At 42.7% G+C, this 24,149-nt stretch overlaps 1 long non-coding RNA gene across 1 annotated transcript in view; it reads left to right on the top strand.

The window, feature by feature from the left end:
- The window catches only part of LOC115095072, a 215,490-nt gene that overhangs the window by 110,388 nt on the left and 80,953 nt on the right, over nucleotides 1-24,149 (top strand). The gene's annotated exons all lie outside the window — the stretch shown is intronic.

Here is a 24,149-nt window from a genome sequence, read left to right as displayed (position 1 = left end):
TACTGCTGACATCAGAGTGCTCACCTAGCAGGCCTTCACTTACAGCCTTGGGTAAAGCTTCTATGCTACATGGTGCCATTCCCACAATGCTCCCTCGGGTCCTTCCAAGCTAGCATACCTCTTTATATTGCATGCATCCATACACAGATGCACCCTGCTATTCCTACCTAGGTTATTTTTCAATTATCCGGGCCGGATACCACCAGGTGAGCAAACCGTGCAATTGTACACACTCGGGGGGTGGGTGTTGGGAGGCAGGGAGAGGCCTGTGAGATTGTACACACTCGGGGGGTGGTGTTGGGAGCAGGGAGAGGCCTGTGTTGCCACCAGTGGACCTGATTCCACTGGCAGCAGAAGTGGATGTCCGTGGTTCCGCTGGTGGGATTGGGCCTACTCCATAGACTCCAGAGCACCCTGCAACGTGGGCCTGGTAAGACTGTGGAACTGCCATTCCACACATACATGCAGACGGAACAGTATCATCTGGCTCTCCTCTCTTAGCTGGGATCTTCACCCGATCCTCGGGTTACCATCTATGTTGCAGTACAATAAAGATATATCTCTGTGTCCATCTCTGCCTAGAGCTAGCCTATTGCTGCAAGTCCCCACAGGGCCCTGCCCTGTGGGAGGAGTCATCTCTTACAGCGACCAAGGGCCCACGCTTCAATGTCCAAAGTACAACACATGCATGGGAGTCTTCCTGGAATGGGCAGGGAGTGTGTATATGAGAATGGGAGCCTGCCTGGAATTTGGGTGGATGTGAATGGGAGCCTTCCTGGGGTGTGTGGGTGTAAATGGGAGCTTGTATGGGGTTTTGTGTGTATGTGAGAGAGTGAATGGGAGCCTGCCTGGGTTGTGTGTGTGTGTGAGAGAGAGAGAGAGAGAGTGAGAGAGAATGGGTGCTGCAGGTGGATTCCAGCCTGCCAGCAGCTAAAATGAAGATGAGGGCTTGATGCTGCTGGTAGATCCCAACCAAAGAAGAGCTGGAGATGCCTGTGGATTTGTCTGAAATGGAGCATATATGTGTATGAGCTTGTGTGTGTGTATAAGAAAGAGAGGAGAAAGTTTGTGCATCCCACTTCCACTAATCCACAACAATCTCAGGGTGATTGGAAATCAAAAGTTTCCAGGTATGGAGAACATGAATTTTTTAAAATCTTTTATTTTTCAAGTGTTATTAGATGTGTCTGCTGTTTTAAATATTTTTTTGGTGTTTGTGATATTTAAAAAAACTTGTTTATATGTTTTTAATTATTTGATCTTTTAATCATCAATTTTTTTAAAATATTATTAGTATGGTTTTTACATATTATGATTATGTATTTATTTTATATCTTGATTTTATTGTTTGATGTTTGAGGATGGTAAGGATTCTTGTTTCTCATTGTTGCAACTGCATAGAGTGTCTGGCTTCTTGTGGTTTCCAGTTCAGTTTTTTTTTTTTTTTAATTCTTTATTTCTCATTTTCAATAATACAAACAAATCAAATACATTTGCAGTATGAAACACATGAACTGGATATATGTTTATGAATAAAATAAATTTCCTTTTATCTTCAAAAGATCTGAAGTTAAAAGAATACATAAATGAAAAGAAACCATGCCCAGTTTCATTAAGTATTAATCATAATTGAGGGCGTGTTGCATAGTAAAAGAAAATACCATGGGGAGTTTATATAGCATAACAAGAAAATTTAACACTAAAGCATCATATTAACTGCTATTTTCCTATATTCCACTAACTCGGAATTGGGGATGATGCTGGAAATCCTTCTTTGTTGTAAAAATTCTTTAAGTTGTTCGGGGAGAAACAAAAATAAATACATCATTCTGTTTTCTCAATACACATTTACACGGAAACCTTAAGAGTAAATTGTATAAGCCAACTCAATAACCTCTTGGAGCAAGGGCCAAGAAGGCTTTCCTCCTCCTCTAATTGTGTTGAATATGCTAGATCTGGAAATATTTTAATAGGCTTCTCCATAAAGTGGACAGGATATTTTTGAAAGTAATTCTTCAATTATTAAATTTATATCATTAATTGAGGAAAAAATTTACCAAGAGAGTTCCCCAGTCAATAATCTGAGCACTTGTCCAGAAAATTCGTGAGGGTCTCCTTGAAATGGCTGTTCTGATCTATTTCATTCATCTTTTTTGGTATAAAATAACAATTTACTAGTGTTATTTTGTCTCCTAATACAGTGCCTAGAATTTCTATTAGAAAATTTTTCAGGGTGATTGAGGGTAATTCCCCAATCACTCTCGGGAAATTCAAAAATCTTAAGTTATACTTCTTGGCTCTGTTCTCTAGAGACTCTAATCTTTTGGAAATCACTTCTCTATCTTTGACGACAGCTGCATGAAACTCTAAGTTTTTCTTTTGATAGTTTTCTAAATCTTTTGTCCTATTAACTCCTTAATTTGTTTCTCTGTTTGTAGTGTATCTTGTTGGTAACCAGTTATTAAAGTATCTACTTTCCTTTCCAACCCTTTTATGTTTGTAAACATTCCCTCCATCATTCCCCAAAGAGCCTCGAGTGTTACAACTGCAGGGTGGGTGGGTAAGCCAGGGCTGCTATCCTGGGTTAATAGTTCTTTATTCCCATTCAAGGGATTGTTATCCTCCAAGAGCCCTCCTCTTTTCTCCACTTCTGGGATAGCACCCAGAGTAGCAGAAACTCCTTCACTGATGGTCTCTGCTTCAGCTCCTTCGGAGCTTATTTCCACCAGTCTTTGTGCAGGGGGTATACCGATATTAGGGGCTTAAGGAAGCCTCGTCTGGGGGCACACTCAGCCCTCCCTGATTGAGTGGCACATCAGAGTCTTTGGTCTTCACTTCATTTGAAGCAGAGAGAGTAGAATTCTGCTGATTTCTTGCTGAATTGGAGATGGCAAAGGTAGCGAGGGGAATACCCCCGCACTTTTCCTTTGCGCTTAGGAGGCATCGTCCGAATAAATTGGGAAACAGTCAGCAATTTCACTCAATATGATGTCACCGATTACATGCAACAGATGGTCAGCAGAGAATTAGAATATTCAATAAATGACAATACCTGAGAAAGTCCTCCATTCGATATTTCTCCCGACGCCCAACGAATCCGGGCGAAGCCGGGCAAAGCCGTTGCAAAAGCAAAACCGCGCGCCCTTAAGCGCGCGCGGCTTTAGAGGGCGCGCCGGCTCTGCTGCGTGCCGCAGAGCGCCCCATTTAAATGGGGCACTTCCGGGTTCCGCCCCTGGGACCGCCCCTAACGTTCGGCGTCGGTAAGCACGGCTGAAGCTCCACAGCGGGTAGGAAAGCTTCTTACCCCCGTTCTTCAAACAGCTTTGCAGGGAATGGTGGTATGGGTCTTTGTCCTCTGCGCCCTCCTCCAGTTCAGTTTTTGTGTGCGCATTTATATTTCTACTTTATGGTTGCTCTATTCTGTATTTGGTAAGGATCTGTTTTTGTTCTGCATGTGTGACTGGAGGTGTGGTATTCTCCTAATAGGAAGTGGATTAGTGTATTCGGGGCTTTCAGAGGGTCAAGCCCACACCCAACACACATCACAATAAGCCTAATACCATATGGGTCCAAGTGTCTTTTTTAAAGCAATTCTGGTTGGCATCATAGCAGTGCATATAAATATAATGTACGTGATTTTTTACCTTAGAATACTGTTGATATTTTTCATGTAAATATATAAGCATAACTCTTAACTGTGTATGTAGAATGGGGTGGGGGGCATTGTACAAGGCTATAAGGTTCACCTAGGGCACCAGCCATGGGTTTGATGGGAGGGGGGGTATCTGTTTTTAAAGTTTGTATTACTGAAGGGAGCTGGGCACCTTTTGGTGGGCCCGAGACAGAGAATGAATGAATGAATGGGGGGGGAGGCAGCACAGTAATTGTTCGCACAGGGCAGCGAAAAAGTAGCACCCGGCCCTGCAATTATCATGTGCAGAAGGTGAGGGCCTTGGCCATTAGGGATGTCATGTAGGTTAGGTTCGCTTCTCAGGGAGGCTAGACAAGGATGCAGGTCTGGCTCTGTGAAGGCAGGATTGGGAATCAGATGGTGTCCTGCCTTCACTTGCATTTTCCAGTCACCTCTGAAATGTCACCTTCACAGTATAGTTTCTAATGAGCACCCACATCTCTCCTAAGAAAAGGTTCACTTTATAAAAACCCTATGCTAAGGTGTGTTAGAAGCTCTTTGTGTTGACTGACCTATCACAGGTTGCCTTGGTCAGATATGGAGATGACAGGGTGCTGCAAGGCCCTTGGCTGTTGTAGCTCACAGATAGTCATGTGGTGGTGCTGTATGTATGTTTGTACGTACCAGGAAAATATGCAGAGTAGTTTGCTTGTAGCAATAGCTAGTATCACTTTGATCTGTCCCCTAAAGCACATAGACTAAGCACTCCTGGGCAGAACAGATTGTTCTGTTTCCAATGTCACTACCCACGTTTCCATGGTTTTATGGTTGCAGGGCCTTGCTGATCCACATGGCTGGCAGGACTTGTGGCCAAGCTGGAAGAGCTGCTGTCCTCTAGGCTGGTGTTTGTCACTTTTACAGTTAGTCATGAGCAGGGAAGGTGTGCCCATATCAGTACCTCTAAGTATGATTCATATATGCCTCTGACAAATGTTGTTTATGTGGGCAGGTGTAGATAATCTTCTGTGATAAATAAGGACTCAGGCTATCTCATTAACAGTTAGGGACAGGTTGCCACAGACATCAGTTATCAGCTCTGTGTATAGCATAAAGGCTGGACAATGTGTTGTCAGCTTATGATCTCAGGAGCCTACAAGCTGCCTCCATAGTAAACTGGCCACATTACTGAATATATAAGGCCTACTGCTCTCAGAGGTCTCATTTGGTTGGCATAAAGGCTTATGCCCTTTCTGGGGTTAGTCTCTTGCAAGACACGCATTTAGTGCTCCAGGGTGATCCAGGTAACTATAGACCAGTGAGCCTGACTTCAGTGCCGGGAAAAATAGTGGAAACTATTCTCAAGAACAAAATTGTAAAGCATATAGAAAGACATGATTTAATGGAACATAGTCAACATGGATTTACCCAAGGGAAGTCTTTGCCTAACAAATCTCTTCATTTTTTGAAGGGGTTAATAAACATTGTGATAAAGGTGAACCGGTAGATGTAGTGTTTTTGGGATTTTCAGAAGGCGTTTGACAAAGTCCCTCATGAGAGGCTTCTACGAAAACTAAAAAGTCATGGGATAGGAGGCGATGTCCTTTCGTGGATTACAAGCTGGTTAAAAAGACAGGAAACAGAGAGTAGGATTAAATGGTCAATTTTCTCAGTGGAAAGGGGTAAACAGTGGATTTCCTCAGGGATCTGTACTTGGACCGTGCTTTTCAATATATATATAAATGATCTGGAAAGGAATACGACGAGTGAGATTATTAAATTTGCAGATGATACAAAATTAGTCAGAGTAGTTAAATCACAAGCAGACTGTGATACATTGCAGGAGGACCTTGCAAGACTTGAAGATTGGGCATCCAAATGGCAGATGAAATTTAGATGTGGACAAGTGCAAGGTGTTGCATATAGGTAAAAATAACCGTTGCTGTATTACACGATGTAGGTTCCATATTAGAGCTACCACCCAGGAAAAAGATCTAGGCATCATAGTGGATAATACTTTAAAATCGTCAGCTCAGTGTGCTGCAGCAGTCAAAAAGCAAATAGAATGGTTAGGAATTATTAGGAAGGGAATGGTTAATAGAACGGAAAATGTCATAATGCCTCTATAATCGCTCCATGGTGATATACATGGAGCGATTGTGTACAATTCTGGTCGCCGCATCTCTAAAAAGATATAGTTGCGATGGAGAAGGTAGAGAGAAGGGCAACCAAAATGATAAAGGGGGATGGAACACTTCCCTTTGAGGAAAGGCTGAAGAGATTAGGGCTGTTCAGCTGGAGAAGAGACGGCTGAGGGGGGATATGATAGAGGTCTTTAACATCATGAGAGGTCTTGAAGGAGTAGATGTGACTCGGTTATTTTCACTTTCGAATAATAGAAGGACTAGGGGGCATTCCATGAAGTTAGCAAGTAGCACATTTAAGACTAATCGGAGAAAATTCTTTTCACTCAACGCACAATAAAGCTCTGGAATTTGTTGCCAGAGGATGTGTTAGTGCAGTTAGTGTAGCTGGGTTCAAAAGGGTTTGGATAAGTTCTTGGAGGAGAAGTCCATTAATGGCTATTAATCAATTTTACTTAGGGAATAGCCACTGCTATTAATTGCATCAGTAAGCATGGGATCTTCTTAGTGTTTGAGTAATTGCCAGGTTCTTGTGGCCTGGTTTTGGCCTCTGTTGGAAACAGGATGCTGGGCTTGATGGACCCTTGGTCTGACCCAGCATGGCAATTTCTTGGTTCTTATGTTCTTATGCTACCTGAGACCTTGAGAGGCCCATGTCAAGTACCTCGAGGTACGATTCATAAATGCCCTCTGACAGATGTCGTTTATGTGGGCAGGTGTAGATAATCTTCTGTGGATAAGCAAGGACTTAGGCTACACCTCATTAGCAGTTAGGGACAGGTTGCCACAGACAATCGTGGACTGTTTGTCATCAAACATCATTGAACATCCACATTGGCCATGTGTAGGTGCACGAAGAGCTGCAGGCATCAGTACCCAATAGATATGCGTGTCAGTGTGCGCTCGGTGAGTGACATGCTATGTAACCTCGGTCAATCGCAGTGTCCAGGGGTGATGGTTGCACTCGTAGGTGCCTCCCTTACTACAACCAGTGCATACCACAGAGCAGGCAGTCTGTGTGCAGTCTATTTTGCACACACTGGCTTTGGACGCCAGTGATCCAGTGCTTTCATTCTCGAGAAGGGATGCCTCAGAGAGATGACAGTATGGCTTCTTTATGAATGGGCTCACGCGTAGTACTCTTACATTCCCCTGGGCTGCTCACTGTCTATAAGTTGCATTGATGGGGGGGGGGGGGGGGGGGGGAGAGTGAAACTTGTCAGTATCAGACCTCAAATATGTTCGGGATGAGTTGACATCTGCCTATAATACGCACCTCCTACTTGCCCCTGGAGTGGACTAATAGTCCAGGTAATTGGCGGGGGGGGGGGTGTATACAGGGTTCTCAGTAGCTTCAGCTGCCAGTGAGGCTTTGCAGTTTTGGGAGGGGGGTTGTGGGTGTTAAGAATCTGTCCACTGAATATGGAGATGCAGGGACGGCAGGAACGTGGAGTGGCAATGACGCCCTAATGCCATCAATGTTGAGGTTATTCAGATAATGGTTTGAGGGAGGGATTAGTGCCAGCTTGTAGCAGATACCCTGGTGGGTGGTAGGGGTGGTGTTGTGAGGTTGCTTTGCCTTAGCAGCAGTCCTATCCGAGGTTCCTGTTTTCCGGCGAGTGGTCTCCTTGCTCCTCTCTGTTTGATCATATCATGGATGTTGATGTAGAGGCTGCCACCGCCCCAGGTCCCATAATTTGACACTCAATCTGTCTGCCATCTGTATATGCCGGCAGGCTAAGGCTAACCTGCATTCTGACATATGAAGGCTCAATATGTTTACTGTGCATACATAGAAGTGGGGCCGTTTATCGCAAATTGGATGAAACAGATAAGTGTTCTTTTTGTTCTATCCTAGAGACAATTAAAGCAGTCAAATTTACATTTGTGCGTTATAAGATAAGTAAAAGTGGGGAAGCCTATGATTATATTTTGAAGCAGTGGCACAGCCCTTTGGTGATATATAAATATATTATTTCACCAGAATAAGTGAATGTTTAAAAAAAAAGAAACAAAAAGCAGCACCCATCGCTTATATATGAGGCCCTCCTTCACTTTTTAAGTAATTTCGAGGGGTCCTAAGTGTGTGGTTTCTTCCACTTTATTGATACATAGAAGTGATGGCACATATCTGCGGTAGAATCTAGGGGACTGTCACACTTCATGTGTCCACTAACCAGTCTTTCATTCAACCACCTCTGTTTACTTGGTGACTGCTGGAACGGGGGTGTCAGCTGCAGTGTGACAACTGAGGAGGAGGAGGAGGGAGGGAGTTGTGTCATGTAGATAACGCCCACAGGCCAAGAGCAGAGGGCTGCTGCTGCTGCCGCGGACCAGGCAGACTTCCACAGACTGGCTGCCATCCCTGCAGTGACCTGCTTTCGGGATCTGCTTACTACCTGTAAGGTCATCCTTACTTTAGATGTTTTGTGCAGATCCTCAAGCCAGTCCACTACAGTGGTGCCAGCCAGTCTGTGGAAATTTACCTGGTCCCAGGCAGATGAAGCAGTCCACTATGCTCTTGGCCTGTGGGCATTCTCTGCACGACACCCCTCCTCTTCCTCAATTGTCACACAGCAGCTGACAGATACCCTGTTCCTGCAGCCTGCAAGTAGATTGACATATTTAACAATCCTCTCCCAACAAATCATCAGTTCACAACTCCATCCACAAGCGAGCATTTCATTCAACAGCAGGTCCCCCTACATTGGAATTCGCTTCCTCAAGACTTGACGGCCAGGAACAATGCCATTTAAACCTTCAGAAAAAACTTAAAACCTGGCTGTTCACACAAGGCCTATCGTTGAAGGATTCCATATTAACCAACTCTCTCTCACCCTCCAAACCACCCTTCTCCCTCCCGCACTCCCAACCTTTTTCCCTTTTCCACTCGCAACCTCAACCCACCCTTTCCCTCACCCCCGCCACTCCCTCCCAATTTGACATACCATTTATATTCCAGCTGTATATATTCCATATATATATATTTCCATGTATATTTCCGCTGATTATAAATCCGTGTTCTGTATTATTAATTTATTGTTTTATGTTAATTATAGTTTGTAATTTTGTTAACTTATTGTTCAATTACTTAATTCTGTCCTATCTTCCGACATCCATGTTTTTACTCTCCCTGTTTAAATGTAACTCTTCTTCTCGTTCCACTTATACGTTAATTGGTTTTTCCCCTTGTTCTAATGTAAACCGGTACGATAAGACCTGGTCTGAGGGTCGGTATAGTAAAAGAAGTTAAATAAATAAATAAATAAATATTTTGTTTAGTGTGAACCTAAAAAAGCATTGGGTCCTAGGTAGCCTTTGAAGTGGAGTCATGACACAAATAAGGGCCCATAGTAAAGTCTTGTGTGATGAATGATTGTAACTTTTCCTTAACACCACAGAAAGTCTACATGTACACATGTACTCTGTGGTCTAGCACTTACTACTGCATATTTCAGATGAACCACACCTTGGCCATGAGTTATTTTCAAGTAGGCCGTCTGACAACTGAGCGATGTCATGAGAGCATTCGGTGCCATAACCACAAAGAAAAAGGCTATTGTATGGTCAGAGATGACAACTATGGAAGAGGCTAATGGGTTGTTTATCACTCCATAGCTCTACAACCCATTGAGCCCCCATAGAGTGGAAGACATAGCTACTGCACCTATGCCAAGCATCTCAACACCTATTGTACCAGACAGTGAAAGGAGCTGAACACTAGCTAGCTTATGTCCATCTCACATACAGACCCACGCACCAAGAGTTAGCTAAGAGTATGCTGGCTGAAGAAGGCAACAAGAGACAATTCTGAAGCTCCCCAGTAAGGACCTTCTTGTTTAGCTCTTGCTGTCTTCCTTAGGAGTATAAACTTAGCGTTCAGTTGTAGTGCTTAGCCCAATGGTCTTGCCTTCTAGATAAAAGGCTAGATCAAATGTGCAAGGGCACTTTAGCATGCAAGGGTCCATGTGGAGGGCAAATATTGTACCCAATAAACCCTTAGACAAAAACCACACAATGAAATGACCCAACCAGAAATGGATTTTCGAACCAGTGACCATTTTATTAGTGAACAAATGTAGTCAGCTGTTTCAAATAAAGTCAATGTCTTTGGTACTCAGTGAACAGCACATTCAGGGTAGACCTGTACATATATTGTTAGAAATGCATCATTATATATGCAGACTTAGCATTTTATCCTTTTGGCACAATCATGATTACAGCAAAGAACATGGAAGTGGCACTCCCAGTAGATATAGTACAGCTCTAATATTAGAGCTGGTGGCAGCCTTACTATGTGATGGCAAGAAAAAAGCCCCAGACAGTCCATGTTGAAAGAGAGCACTCAAAGGGGGGACAGCCTAAGGGCCAAGGCAGCAGAGTTCAAGTAACAAGCAGCAGGACCAGGACTTGAAAGCACAGCATGGAGGGTCAAGGATGAGGCAAAGACACTGCAGCATAGATGTAGCTACCCGTGGAGAAGACACAGCAGCATGGCGGTAGCAGCCCCAGGAGAAGACACAGCAGGACAAAGATAGCTGCAGCCTGAGCTGAGATAATGTAAAGGGGGTACCCAAAATGAAAATAAACTTATCTAAGGACCTCTGCCCAAATACTGGTCAGGCTGCAGAAGTGATCATTTTAAAAGAAATAAATGGTGACACTGACAGAGCAGAGAGTAGCAGAGAACAAATGCTTACAGAGACTGACATGCATAATTATAAGGAATATTTTTAAAGGAAAGGAGAGAATTTTTAGAACAGTGTTGCAATAAATAATTGAAGTTTTTATCATGTTGGTACCTTCTGAACACCCCTAATTGGATTAGCACAACCCAAAGCTTCGCTGTGGAAGTAGCACTTTCATGACAAATGTGTCAAGGATCAAAGTCGTATCCATGGTACTTTAATAACGGATTCCACAAAGCAAAAATGTTAGTAAAGATTTTCAAGCATGTTAAAAATACCTCCAGCCAAAATATAGATCAATCAGGCAGGGAAGAGTAGTCATTGAATCCATCTGTCAGTTAGCACCAGATACTATTTCCCAGGATGACATCAGCAAGAGCCAGGAATACCACATTCCCATGTAAGCAAGAGAAAGTTATGGAATGCAGCAGAGAGAGAGAGAACTGATGTTGAAATGAGCAGACCTACTGTTACAGTGCTCTGTGCAAAGGCCTAAAAAAAAAAAAAGTTACCAAAACACTAAATAGAGAAACAACAGTCAATATAATGTTAGAGAATGAATGTGTGAAGTGTATGAGGCTATTTAAATAGTGTTTCCAGTAAAGGTAAGGGACATTCTTAGGATAGAATAAGTTTAGAGTGGCTTATTATAGTATAATAGAGTCTGTTATTGAGAGTATTGAATGTGATGCACATGATAAGTGCTTTCAAAAAGAAATCAACAGCTAAAGACAGTGTGGTTTAAAGAAATCTCCCTGAGCATAAAATTAATGCAGTGCTAGCTGACAATAGCTAAGGAAGAAACAGTCAAAGAAAAGCTGCATGCCCAAGAATAATTTAAGGAGGAATCACTAAAGGTGTATCACCGGATTCCCAAATATTAATCTCAAGGAAAGCATGTGATATAAAAGCAGAAGCACATGATACAAAGCAGCAGAAACAATTAGAAAAGAAAAGATTGAAAGTATGAATGGATAGAGAAAAACTGTTACTTTCTCTGAGAATAGTCACCTAATTATATTTTGTTTTCTTTAGTCGGTATCAATGCCGTTACAGTAAGTCATTGTGGACAGACATATATAAACTGAGGGAATATGACTGATTTAGTATGCAGAAGATTATAAAATCGGTTAAGGGAGGAAGTTTTTATTTTATTGATTTTCTCAGTGAAAAAGGGTAAACAGTGGAGTGCCTCAGGGATCTGTATTGGGACCCTTACTTTTCAATATATTTATAAATGATCTGGAAAGAAATACAACAAGTGAGGTAATCAAATTTGCAGATGATACAAAATTATTCAAAGTAGTTACTTCACAAGTGGATTGTGATAAATTGCAAGAGGACCTTGCAAGACTGGAAGATTGGGCGTCCAAATGACAGATGAAATTTAATGTGGACAAGTGCAAGGTGATGCATATAGGGAAAAATAGTCCATGCTGTAGTTACACAATGTTAGGTTCCATATTAGGAGCTCCCACCCAGGAAAAAGGTATAAACGTCATAGTGGATAATATATTGAAATCATTGGCTCAGTGTGCTGCGGCAGTCAAAAAAAGCAAACAGAATGTTAGGAATTATTAGGAAGGGAATGGTAAATAAAAGGAAAATGTCATAATGCCTCTGTAATGCTCCATGGTGAGACTGCATCTTGAGTACTATGTACAATTCTGGTCGCTGCATCTCAAAAAAGATATAGTTGCGATGGAGAAGGTACAGAGAAGGGTGACCAAAATGATAAAGGGGATGGAACAGCTCCCCTATGAGAAAAGACTGAAGAGGTTAGGGCTGTTCAGCTTGGAGAAGAGATGGCTGAGGGGGGGATATAATAGAGGTCTTTAAAATCATGAGAGGTTAGAACGGGTAAATGTGAATTATTTACTCTTTCATATAATAGAAGGACTAGGACAGATACTATGTCACAGGGGCCGACCAATGGCACCGGTAGCCCCTGTGACATAGTAAGGGCAAAGGCTATCGGCGCCATTTTGAATACTGGCAGCTGATGGCCCGAGTGCAGGAGATCGTTCCCGGACCCCCGCTGGACCACCAGGGTCTTTTGGCAAGTCTTATGGGGGTCAGGAGGGTCCCCCAAGACTTGCCAAAAGCGCCTGGTGGTCAGAAGTAATACAAAATGGGATGCAGTTTTTACTGCACTATTCCTGTAAATGTTGTATCAAATATTTAAATCAGAATTATATTTTTTTCGATCCTCCTCAACTTAGAGCACTCCTGGATTCAAGCGTCTAATAATATTTTCTTTAGTAGGCTCGGTATTGAGTGATATTGCTATCTCCTCTAATGTCCTTTACTTTTTCTTTTCTTTTGTTTCCTAGTAATTTAGAAATGTTCATATTCCAGGGCCTCCCTCATATTTCTTTTATTTTTTTGTTTAGTACAGTATTAAGCTATATATGAATTATGATTGCCTAATATGGAATTTTCTGTACTGAACTGATATTTCTGTGCAAGCTATTGCTTGTAATTATTGAAATTTGGATAAATAAAATATTTAAAAAAATAAAATAAAATAAAATCATCTATTGTACTGAACATTGCAGGGTGGCCAATGCAATGCCAATCTTTAAAAAAAAAAAAAAAAAAGAAGTGATCTGGGATGCTATAGACTGGTGAGCCTGATGTCACTGCCAGGAAAATTAATAGAAAGTATTCTGAAGAATAAATTTACAAATCATATAGATTGACATGGTACAATGGGACCCAGCCAAAATGGATTTACTTAAGGGAAATCTTGCCTCATCAGTCTCCTACATTTTTTGAAGGGGGTTAATAAACATGTGAATAATGGTGAGCCAGTGGATAAGGTGTACCTGTATTTTCAGAAGGCGTTTTACAAAATCCCTCATGAGAGACTCCTCAGGATCTAAAGTCGCAGGAGAGAAGGTGATGATGTCCCATTGTTGATTGTGAACTGATTATAAAAGCAGGAAACAGAGAGTAGGACTGAATAGTTACTTTTCTTAATAGAGGAAGGTAAAAAGTGGAGTGTCCCAGGGATCTGGACTAGGATTGGTGCTTTGTAACATATTTATAAATGAGCTAGAAAAAGGAACAAGGAGGTGATCAGATTTGCAGGCAACACAAAATTATTCCAAGTTGATAAATCACAAGCAGATTGTGAGACATTGTAGGAGGACCTTGTGAGACTGGGAGACTGGGCATCCAAATGGCAGATAAAATTAAATGTCAACAAGTGCAAAGTGATGAAGATAGCAAAAAATAATCTAAACATGATGTTAGTTACCATATGAAGAGTCACTACCCAGGAAAAGGATCTAAGCATTATTAAACATCTAAGAGGAATTATTAGGAAAGGAATGGAGAATAAAACAGGCAATATAATTCCTCTCTATCATTCCATAGTGCAACTGCTCCTGTGTGCAATTCTGGTCACCACATCTTAAAAAATATAGGGGTGGATTTTAAAAGGCCCGCGCGCGCCAGCGCGCCTAAAGCCCCGGGACGCGCATAAGTCCTGGGGTTTTCGAAAAGGGGCGGGAGGGGGCGTGTCCGGGGGCGTTCCCGAAATGACGCGGCGTTTCGGGGGCGGGCAGCGGTGTTTCGGGGGTGGGCCCGGGGGCGTGGCGCCGGCCCGGGGGTGTGGTTGAGGCCTCCGGACCAGCTCCCAGGACCGGAGGACGGAGCGGGGCTGCCGGCCGACGTGCGCAAAGTTACGCCTGCTTTCAGCAGGCGTAACTTTGCCGACAAAGGTAGGGGGGGGGTTTAGATAGGGCCGGGGGGGGGGGGTGGGTTAGGTAGGGGAAGGGGGGGGAAGGTGGGGGGAGGGCGAAGGAAAGTGCCCTCCGAGGCCGCTCCAAAATCAGAGCGGCCTCGGAGGGAACAGGCAGCACGCGCTGGGCTCGGCGCGCTCAAGTTGCACAAATGTGCACCCCCTTGCGCGCGCCAACCCTGGATTTTATGATACGCGCGGCTACGCGCGTATCTTATAAAATCTAGCGTACTTTTGTTCGCGCCTGGTGTGCGAACAAAAGTATGCGATCGCGCAAGTATTTAAAATCTACCCCATATAGTGGAACTAGGAAAGGAATTGAGAAGGGCGACCAAAATGATAAAGGAGATGGAACAACTCGTCTATGAGGAAAGGCTAAAAAGGTTAGGGCTTTTCAGCATGGAGATGGCTGAGGGGAGATATGATATAGAGCTATAAAATAATGAGAGGACTGGAAAAGTTAAATTCAAATTAGTTGTTTACTCTTTCAAGAAAATAAAAAGACTAGGGGGACATGCCAAAAGTTGCTAAGTAGAAAATGTAAAACATATTGGAGAAAATATTTTTCACTCAATGCTCAATTAAGTTCTGAAAATTATTGCTAGAGGATGTGGGAAAGGCAGTTAGCATAGCTTGGTTTAAAAATGTTTTGGGCTAGTTCCTAGAGGAAAAGTCCATAAACCACTATTAGCCAAGTACACTTGGGTAAAGCCACTGCTTATCCTTGGGTGTAAGCAGCATGAAATCGTTAACAAATCTGGCTGCTAGGCAGACTCCCCCTACCAACAGGGGTCCTCCCTGAGCCACAGTCACACTCGCTCTAGTCACCATTTTGAAGGCTGTTTGACTCAGGAAGCCATGGTTTATATAACCCTGCCTTTCCCTGTACTTGGGGCCTCATCATCAAATCATCTTGGCTTCTTGCTTTGGCCAACCTTGAGCTTACTTTGCTTCCCGTGTGGCCTCTGCACCCTTCTTTACTTTCCTTTCCTTGTTCCCTTTGAGCCTAAGCTGCCTTCTTGACTTGCCTAACCTTATTCTCTGTGTGACATTGAGGCCTTTCTGCCTTGCCTTGTTTTTAGTGTGGCCATTGTGGCCTTCGTGCATTCTTATGACTTGTCTTGTCTTAGGCCCAGTTGTGCTTCTGTTCCTGTAGGTCTGGGTCTCTCGGTGGCCAAGCTTGCCTGGCCTTGTTCTTCTGTTCCTGTTCAGTCCTTGTCTTGCCTTTGGTTTCTATCTGTGTCTGTGTATTCCTTGCCCTTGTTCCTTGCTCTTTGACCTTCACCTGTAATCAGCTTTGTTCTGCTTTCTGTATAGCTCCTTCCCTGTTGAGGCATCCTGCCTGCCTGTCTTGTCCTTGTTTTTGCCTATCTTGTCTATGTGTATTCCATGTCTTGTTCTGCCCTGCCTAGGCTCCCCAGTGACCACCCTTGTCAGTGTTTCCTTGAGATGCACCTGCCCTTTTCCTACTGGATCTTCCAGTGGCCCTTCTGCTCCTTATAGGTCTTTCTGTTGCACTCCTGTTTCATGTGGGCCCCTGTGCCCTTGCCATGTCTCTTATCTAGTTCTGCCAACAGCTTATCTTGTGTGTGTGTATATTCCAGGGCTTATCAATCTGTGGTTTGGGACCCTAAATTAGGTCACAAAACCTTCAGTTGGGAGTCACAAGTGTCTCAAATGGCAGCACACTTTTGGTGCCAGCAGCTTCAGAGGATGTGATGGGGAAGAGCAGGGGAGGAATAGTAAAGAGTTAGAGGGGAAGAAGTGATGCTGAGAGGTGAGAAGAGATGAGGGATGAGAATGAGGAAGAAATGGGGGATGGAATGAATGGGAAAGGATGCCAGAGGATCAGTTGGGGATTATAAGAAGAACCTGGGGGGAGAGAGAGGATCAGTTGGGCAGATGTGAAAAGGCTGGGGAGGTGAGAGAGAGATTTATTTATTTATATATTTATTTTATACTGACATTCGATCTGAGATATCACATCGGTTTACATTCAGGTACTGTAGGTATTTTTCTATCCCCAGAGGGCTTACAATCTAAGTTTTGTACCTGAGGCAATGGAGGGAAAAGTGACTTGCCCAAGGTCACAAGGAGCGACAGCGGGACTTGAACCCTGGTCTCCTGGTTCGTAGCTCACTGCTGTAACCACTAGAGGAGTCTGCTGGAGGGGAGGAAGTTGAGAGAGAAGATCTTCAGGAGGGGGTTGGAGGTTGAGAGTGGGACCAGCTGATGCAGAGAGGGTGAGAAGAAGTGATAGTTGAAGGGGGACCGCAATCTGCTAATTAGTTTTTGTTGTCCTTTGGGGTCATATGAATTTTTAAGTACTAAAATAGGTTCCCATTGAATAAAACCTTGGGAAACCCTGTATAGTCCTTGCCCTGCCATTGCCTTGTATCTTGACCAGGACTCCCAGTGGCCTAGCCCTCCATTATGTTCTTTGCTCTGCACCCTGCTCTGATCTTGCCATGTCTTGTGTCTACTTGTCTTCCGTGTCTTGCCAGTACAGTTCCTGAGCCAGTGCACTGCCTCCTGAAGATCCATGTACTATGCCAAGAATGTCCTGCTGGCCACCAGAACCTGCGGGCTCAACCCAAGAGGGAGGTGGCTGGTCAGGCAGAAGACCCTGCCCTTCTCTGCCAGAGAACCCTGTACTGCTTCTCTTGGGGAAAAAAACCCTTATCCGGCCGCCTGGACCATGACAAAATCTATTTACTATTTGGAATCCTACCAGCTACTTGTAAACTGGATTGGCCACTGCTGGAAACAGTATACTGGGTTTAATAAACCCTTGATCTGAACCAATATGGTGGTTCTTATGCTAGAGACATTAAAAGATATAATTTTGGGAACCACATAGGAATTGGGATTAACATGATTTGTGGAAATATTATAAACAGTAATATGGGTGAATTTTGAATGGTAAACAATAAACATACATAAGTAAATCAATTTGAATTTACAATTGTTTTGGGTAACTCAAAAGCTATCCAGCTAAATAAATATTTCAGCACATCTGGAGAAATGTTAACTGGTTATCTTATTACCCAGTAAAATTTAGCCAAATTTAGCTAAATTTAGCCAAATTTAGCCAAAATTTTAGGGATGTTTCAAGGAGGAGTTAAATTAGCTGGATATGCTATTTGGATAAATCCAATATTCAGAGTTCACCAGATAACTTATCCTACTAAGTCTGGTCATGCTGTAGAGCTGTCCTAAAGTTAACTGGAGAAAGTTATCCGGCCAATTTTGATAGCTGGCTATATTCAATAGTGCAACTGCTCTATTGAATATTAGGGATGTGAATCGTGTGCCCTATCGTCTAAATGATCGGGTTCGGCTGGAGGGAGAAAAAAATCTGATCAGTGGACATGTGAATCGGATTCTGTTCCGATTCACATCGTTAATTTTTTTTTAGTGAGGCCCGACCCTTTAAAATTGACCCCTTACCTTCCCCCACACTCCCGAACTCCCCCAAAACTTTTTACAAGTACCTGGTGGTCCACTGGGGGCACGGGGACCGATCTCCCGCTCTCGGGCCATCGGCGCCATTTTGGCTGCCACTCAAAAATGGCGCCGATGGCCCAATAAAAAAAAAACCCACCCGACCCTTTAAAAATGACCCCTTAGCTTCCCCTACCCTCCCGATACCCCCAAAACATTTTAAAATGACCTGGTGGTCCAGTGGTGGTCCCGGGAGTGATCTCCCGTTCTCGGGCCGTCGGCTGCCACTCATAAAGATGGCGCCGATGGCCCTTTGCCCTTACCATGTGACAGGGTATCCGTGCCATTGGCCGGCCCCTGTCACATGGTAGGAGCACTGGATGGCCGGCGCCATCTTTCCATCTTTACGATGGTGGCTGCCATCGTAAAGATGGAAAGGTGTCATAATCTAGGTGTCATAATGGTATTATCCATTATGATACCTAGATCTCTTTCCTGGGTGTAATTGCTAATATGGAACCTAAAATCATGTAAGCACAGCAAGGGTTATTTTTCCCTATATGCATCACCTTGCACTTGTCCACATTAAATTTCATCTGCCATTTGGATGCCCAATCTTCCAGTCTTGCAAGGTCCTCCTGCAATTTATCACAATCTGCTTGAGATTTAACTACTCTGCATAATTGTATGTCATCCGCAAATTTAAGCACCTCGCTCGTCGTGCCCCTTTCCAGATCATTTATAAATATATTAAAAATCACCTGCCCTAGTTCAGATCCCAGAAGCACTCCACTGTTTACCTTTTTCCACTGTGAAAACAGGCCTTAATTCTACTCTGTTTCCTGTCTTTTTTTTTTTATTTATCAATCTTTTACATTACTTTTCAAGCAAACACTTGAGATGCAAAAACATGTGATTAACACAAATATACAATTCTGAAATAGTTTCAATGAGACAATTACTTCACATGCATCTAATTAGACCACTAAAAGAATCAGCCATGAACCAAGTATTCACAATCCTGAGGAAAAGCATAGGAAATAAGCAGTAAAGGGTCTAATTTAATTATTCAAGATCAATTGCTGTCTTTTAAGCTCCCATAGCCAGACATTGAGAACTAACCTAATCTCCCCCTTTATTACTAAGAAAAGTAATTAGTTGGGAAAGAAGAAAAAAACTGATATGAAATTCCCTGAAATTTTATCAGGCATTTACATAGAAATTTAAGAACAAATAATTCTCCCAGCTGTAAAACTCTAGGTTTTAGTTAAAGGAATTGGCGTCCTCGCTTTTGCGTTGGCCTAGAAAGATCAGGAAACATCTGTATTTTACAATTGAGAAATAATTCCTTCCGATGTAGAAAATATTTTTTAAAGATCCATTCCTTGTCTGAATCAAGTATATACATGAGAATCAGTGTAGATGGTACAGCTAAGTCCTCATCCGAATGTTCCAAAACATCTGAAATATTCATCTTAGGTATATCTTTTAGAGATGTGAATCGTGTGATCGATCGTCTTAACGATCAATTTCGGCTGGGAGGGGGAGGGAATCGGATCGTCGCAGTTTGGGTTTTTTAAATATCATGTAAATCGTGTAAATCGAAAACCGGCACACTAAAACATCCCTAAAACCCACCCCGACCTTTTAAAATAAATCACCCACCCTCCCGAACCGCCCAAAATGCCTTAAATTACCTGGGGTCCAGTGGGGGGGGAGGGGAAGGGGGAGGGCGGGAAAACCGGCACACTAAAATAACCCTAAAACCCACCCCGACCCTTTAAAATAAATGCCCCACCCTCCCGAACCCCCCCCCCCCAAATGCCTTAAATTACCTGGGGTCCAGAGGAAGGGTCCCGGTGTGATCTTTTATTCCCGGTCCTCCGTGCGTTGTAGAAATGGTGCCGGCGCTACCTTTGACCTGTCATATGACAGGTCAAAGGTAGCGCCGGCGCCATTTCTGCAACGCACGGAGGACCGGGAGTAAAATATCACACCGGGACCCTTCCTCTGGACCCCAGGTAATTTAAGGCATTTTGGGGGGGTTCGGGAGGGTGGGGGATTTATTTTAAAGGGTCGGGGTGGGTTTAGGGTTGTTTTAGTGTGCCGGTTTTCCCGCCCTCCCCCTTCCCCCGATTTACGATTTTTTTAACGATAAATCGGGGGAATTGTTATTGTATCGCGGCTCTAACGATTTTTGACGATTTAAAATATATCGGACGATATTTTAAATCGTCAAAAAACGATTCACATCCCTAATATCTTTAGCTTGAATATCTTTCTCTTCTTGAGTTAGATGTTTCTTTATTTGTGATATATAGTAGGGATGTTCCGATTCCAATTCACATCACTAATTTTTTTTAGTGAGGCCCGCACCGATAAAAAAAAACCCCACTCCGACCCTTTAAAATTACACCCTCTCCCGACCCCCCCCCCCCAAACTTTTTACACATACCTGGTGGTCCAGGGGGGCCGCGGGGAGCGATCTCCTGTTCCCAGGCCATCAGCTGCGCTAAAAGAAAATGGCGCCGATGGCCCTTTGCCCTTACCATGTGACAGGGTATCCGTGCCATTGGCCGGCCCCTGTCACATGGTAGGAGCACTGGATGGCCTTTAAAGATGGCGCCGGCCATCCAGTGCTCTTACCATGTGACAGGGACTGGCCAATGGCACGGATACCCTGTCACATGATAAGGGCAAAGGTCCATCGGCGCCTTCTTTATGAGTGGCAGCCGATGGCCCGAGACCGGGAGATTGCTCCCCGCGCCCACCCCTGGACCACCAGGTAATTCTAAAAGGTTTTTTTTTGGGGGGGGGGAGGCTAAGGGGGTCAGTTTAAAGGGTCAGGTGGGGTTTTTTTTATCGGGCCATCGGCGCCATTTATATTAGTGGCATCCAAAATGGCGCCGATGGCCCGAGAGCGGGAGATCACGCCGGGACCCCCCCACTGGACCACCAGGTAATTTAACATTTTGGGGGGGTTCGGGAGGGTGGGGGTGGGTAAGGGATTGGTTTTAAAGGGTCGGGGTGGGTTTAGGGGTGGTTTTGGTGTGCCGGTTTTCCCGCCCTCCCCCCAAATAATTCCCGTGCCCGATTTAACGATTTTTGACGATAAATCGGGGGAATTTGTATTGTATCGCGCACTCTAACGATTTTTGACGATTTAAAAAATATCGACGATTTTTTTTAAATCGTCAAAAAACAATTCACATCCCTAATATATAGTACACTTTAGCTATTATGGGAAGTGTTTCTTCTGGAATTTTCAAAGTCTCAGTCAGATACCTTTTCCAAATATCTTTAGGTGTAACGTATAGGATTTTCGGGAAATTTATACAATGAATATTCTTTACACGTGATAGATTTTCAAAGTTTTCCAACTTAAAATTAAAAGAGGTATTGTTAAACAAGTTCTTGGAGGAAAATTATATCAACTACTATTAGCCATGTAGACTTAAGGAAAGCCATTGCTTTCTCCTGGTTATAAGCTAGAAGGATTGGGACTATTCACTGAAATCCTGCCAGGTACTTGTGACCTGGATTGGCCACTTGTAGAAGACAGGATGTTGGGCTTGATGGATTTTTTTGTTTATCCAAGTATGGCATTTCTTATGATTCCCTGGACTCTTGGAGCCTTGCTTCTGCTGCTGCTGCTGTGCTGCCCACTACATGACGATTTTACTCATTCCCTACCTATCTTCTAGTTTAGCACCTTACTGTGTTTTGTTGGACCACTGTTGTTGCCTGGCTTCTTCCTCTTGTCCTACCTCCCTCTTGGTTTAGGACCTTGCTCTGTTGATGCTATTCTTCTTGCTACCTCACAAGGCACTCTGCCTTGGAATGTTGATGCCATTCCTCTTGCTGTCTTAACCATCACTCATTGTCTGAGGGGTTCTGATGCCACTTCTCTTGCTGTCTTATCCCTCAAATGATTTCTGAAGGTGTTCAAGCCCCTGTTTTTATTGTTATTTTCCCTTCTTTTGGTGCCTTAGGTAGTTCATGACACTGTGCATCTTTGTCTGTCACTCTATGCCTTGGGATGTTCATGCACTGTTGATGCTGCTTTTTCCATCTGTTAGTGATTTGGGGGTGCTCATGCTACTGTTGATGCCGCTTTACCCTATCATGGTGCCTTGGGATGTTCATGCCACTGTTTTTTGGCCTTTACCCCTCTTTTAGTGCCTTGGGGTGTTCAAGACATTGTTTGTGCTGCTTTCTCTCTCCATGCCTTGTGGTCTTCATGCCATATAACAAATTGCACACTAAAGCGATTAAAACCTCTGCTAGATGAATATAATTTCAGAACAGTACTCCAATCATTACTTTCTAATATCAATTATTGCAATGCCTTACCCTTAGGGTTTCCTCAAACCACTATTCGCCCCCTTCAGGTTTTTCAGAATGCGGCAGCAAGGGTCCTCTCAAACACAAGAAAATATTATCATATTACGCCTGTATTAATCAAATTACATTGGTTACCTTTAAACCAACGCATAGAGTATAAAACTCTATGCATCATTCACAAAGTTTTATATGGAGAAGCAACAAAATGGCTTAATGCCACAATTAGACTGCATACACCACAAAGAAATCTGCGATCGAGTGACAAGGGCCTGCTTACTATCCCCACAGTGCAAACAGCACACTTAATGCAAGTGAGAAACAGAGCAATTTCAATAGCAGGACTCAAAATCTGGAATGAGTTACCAGAATAGCTAAGACTTCAACAAAATATGAAAGAATTTAAAAAGGAACTCAAAATGTGGCTATTTCATAAGGTAAACAATGAGCATGAACAAATCCAGTAAGACCAGAAAGTTGAGCTGATATTAATATTATTTTATTTTGCTTTTATTTCATTTTTTTTAACTGTCTTACTATTGTATTTTAATTATTTTTATGATTTTCTTTAATCTTTTATATTTCGTTTCTAATATGTCAGAATTTTATGAAGAACTGTTATTAATAATATGTATTTATTTATTCTCTCATTATTAATTTTGAATTTTTTTTTTAAATTCAGAATTTTTATTGTGAATTCTCAGAATACAAAACAAATAAAATGCAATACATTGTTATAGTTATATCTTTATTAATTTTTTAACATATTACATAGGAAATGTTTTCCTTTACATTTTTTAACAAGCCTTCATTACTGAAATATACAACAACTTTCTAACATAATCCATCGTAATTTGGATTCAACATCTACGTAAATACATACGAAGAAAAAAGAATGCAGAGGTTTAATTATCTCAAAAGGGAGATTTTACGTTAATCTTCAAGAAAACATCCTACACTGTAATTCCTACATATTAATGATTCATTCACTTGCTATTGGGGATATGGTTGCAATTTTCCTCTGTTCAATAAAATTTTTAAGCTGTTCTGGTGAAAAGAAAATATATGTGTCTTGTCGCTTCTTAATCACACACTTACATGGATAACGTAATACATATGTATATCCCAAATCTAATACTTCCTGGCGAAGGGTCAGGAAGTTTTTCCTTTTTATTTGTGTGAGTGTGGACAAGTCTGGAAAGATTTTTACAATACCATCATTAAAAGTGATAGGATATTTAGTAAAATATACTTTCATTACTTTATTCAATTGCAGAAGATTCATAAATGATACTAGCAGTGTACCCCTATCGATAATCTGGTTATTTGTACTCTCCAGAAAATTTGTTAGGTTCCCTTGGAAGGGAGCCTCTTCTGTATTAATATTGGGGTTTCTATTGGGGATAAAATAACAGAAACTAATCTCAGGCAACTCATCATCTGAAAAAGACATAACATCTCTAAGGAATCTTCGTAAAGTTTCCAATGGTACTTCACCTGCTAACCGTGGGAAATTTAACATTCTCAGATTTAATCGTTTAACATTATTCTCAAAAATTTCAATTCTCCTAGATAGGAAATCCCTGTCTTTAACGACAGCTACTTGGAACTCAGCATTTTTCCTCCCCAGTTCTTCTAAATGTTTAACCCTTTCTTCTGTATCCTTTAATTTATTTTGTATCACTGTCACTTCCTGTTTATTTTCCCCTGTATTTTGATCCATTTTCTTCTCTAACCCCTTTAAATTGAGAGTCATAGCAGCCATCATGTCCCACAATATTTCAAGTGTAACCACCGTGGGACGCTCTAGGGTCTCTGGTAACCTCATTCCACCTACAGCTTGATTTTCATTTCCTTGGGCTGTTCCTCCCTCAGCGCCTTCCACTCCAACTGGGGTTTGAGGCCTGGCAATAGTGGAGTGAGATTGATCCAGTGATACCTCAGAGGCTCTCCACTCAGGTGGTAATCCTAGGTTGGGGCTCAGTGAAGCTTCCTCCATAGACTCTGAACCACCTCCCTTTGTGGCAGTGCCAGCAGATTCCTTAGCTACTGGAGATAATGCAGGATTTACCATAAATCGAACAATTTCCTGTTGTGTTAACTGCGGCATTTGTAAGGAAGGATAAACCCTTACCTTGCCTTTTCGTTTCGGTGGC

The sequence above is a fragment of the Rhinatrema bivittatum genome, chromosome 7 (genome assembly GCF_901001135.1).
Source record: "Rhinatrema bivittatum chromosome 7, aRhiBiv1.1, whole genome shotgun sequence".
Taxonomy (NCBI): Eukaryota; Metazoa; Chordata; class Amphibia; order Gymnophiona; family Rhinatrematidae; genus Rhinatrema; species Rhinatrema bivittatum.
The sequence above is the reverse complement of the archived record's forward strand: the minus strand, read 5'-3'. Positions and strand labels throughout refer to the sequence as shown.